Here is a 2,182-nt window from a genome sequence, read left to right as displayed (position 1 = left end):
AACTCTGAAGCTCCTGGGAACTTCAGGATTCAGGTTTAGTGGCCTTTCTGGCCGCAGTCATGGTAAACGGAATTGTACCTTTCTATGTGGAGATATTTGGGTGTTTTTGGTCTTTCCAGTGTTGCTTCTATCCCTGGAGGGCCTGCAGAGATCTGCTTCTTTCTGCAGAGATTCCTCTGCTTTCTGGGTTTCACTGCATTGAGAAATCTAGACGTAGTTTTACCGTCAGTGTTTTAGCTGCAAGCTGTCTGAGAGCTTCACGCTGAACTTAGATACTCTGGTGAGTCAAGAGATCTTCATGGTCCACCCAGTGACTTGGTCAGCTGCAAGGGTGTACTTATTTCTAAACACAACTGTGTGCAACCTTGTTGCCATGCTCTTGTAGAGCTGCAGTTAGACTAAATTATTAATATTTTTAAACTATATTTTTGATTTTTAGCTCTGATATGTTAACCTGTGGAACTGAAAGAGGGTGTACTTTCTTTTACCATGACTGCATCTCTAACCTCAAACGAGCACAACGTCAGCTGGCAACGTTTGTAGGTGTACCTTTGTACTAAAAATGCTAACATCAGACATTTTTAGTGTTTTTATGGCTTGAATAATGATAGAACATGAACAAATGATCAGGTTCACTCATTAGTTCAGATTTTTGCGGTGAAACAATAAAGTCTAATCTCAGTATTACGAGTAATACAGTGACATTGACCACAGTGTAAAGTGCATCTGTTACACATTAAACTGATCTTATTGCTCCACCAAAAACGTGTCAAACACACTGAGAGGTATGTAACAGCTGGGCACTCAGGTGAACAATTGCTACATACAGATGTGCATAAAGCCCACAGTGCATATATGCAACACTTTTCTCGTTCTCCCAGAGGATGCTGCTAATAGCAAGTATCCTCTCTAGATGGCAAATGGCCTGTTGCTTGCTTTATCGAGTCCGGAGGACTCTTCAAGCTACAGTCAGACATTCACCCATTCACACGTTGACGATGGTGAGCTACATTTGTAGTCACAGCAGACTGGCAGCAAGCCCTCTCACAACCGCCAACACGCAAAGTGGGTGAAGTCCCTTGCCCAAGGACACAACGATGGGCAGAGCAGGGGTCGAACCAGCAACCCGCTGGTTACAGGACCAACACCCCTTGCTCCTGCACCTCCATCGCCCCACGCTTGTAAAGTAGCTTATTTAGCAACTTTTAGCTTGTTAGAATGAGCTGTGAGATAAACCTGAGTAAATTCTCTGGATAATATCAACCTGCCCATGAAAATGTGGAAACATTTCAAATGTTTAAAATGTTTCTCAACGATAAACGATGGCAGCGCCTCGCCTTGACATATAAAAATGTTATGCAAAGGCTAACAATGGTCAAACGTAGTTTACCAAATGTACTGCGCTGAGAACCCAAATCACAAAACCATGTGGTAATGAATGTGAAATGGTGAGTAGGTACGAGGAGATGCAGTATGTAGCATCTCCATGGTAACCATGGGGGGGAGGGGGGGGGGGGTTGAACTCACTTCAGCCATGTTTGTCAGGTTTAAATGAAGTGGGTTCAGACAGAAAAACCTGGACGGGTATTTTCTGTGACGTTTTCCTCCCTCTGTAAAGCCCGGTCACACTGTGGAATTATAACTTCTGAGAAAGAATTTGTCTATATAGAATTGGAAGAAAACATTTGATCATAAAATCGCTGAGATAGATTATTTCTACGATAATATGACCAAAAGCTACCGATGAGAGATTTCAACCTGACCTTTTCAGGGAAGTTCTGCTGCTGAGGCAGACGGGGTCATTGGTTTCTTTCCTCTCCTTTGCTTCTCAGTCATTATTCCATTGATATCTGTCTGATATCACAGAAATAATTATTAGTTCAGCGTATGACAGCTAACATTGTGCCCAAGCTAGGCACAATTTTATACCATTGAGTTTACAGCACAACGTGTTCAAACCCTGAACTGTTTTTTTGTTGGTTTTTTTTTATCACAGTTTGAGCCAGGCTTCACAGAAAGGGTGGAAGGGGGCGACGGTAAGGTAACTTATTTCTGTTCAGAGGGAGGAACCTTGGAAAAGTCTCTGGATGTATTTTTCCAGTTTGCAATGGAAAACTAGTAATAGCACTGCAAGTAAAAAAAGGGATAATGGAATGAGAATCCACAACCGCTCTCGAGGGTG

The sequence above is a fragment of the Fundulus heteroclitus genome, chromosome 14 (genome assembly GCF_011125445.2).
Source record: "Fundulus heteroclitus isolate FHET01 chromosome 14, MU-UCD_Fhet_4.1, whole genome shotgun sequence".
In the NCBI taxonomy this organism is placed as follows: Eukaryota; Metazoa; Chordata; class Actinopteri; order Cyprinodontiformes; family Fundulidae; genus Fundulus; species Fundulus heteroclitus.
The sequence above is the reverse complement of the archived record's forward strand: the minus strand, read 5'-3'. Positions refer to the sequence as shown.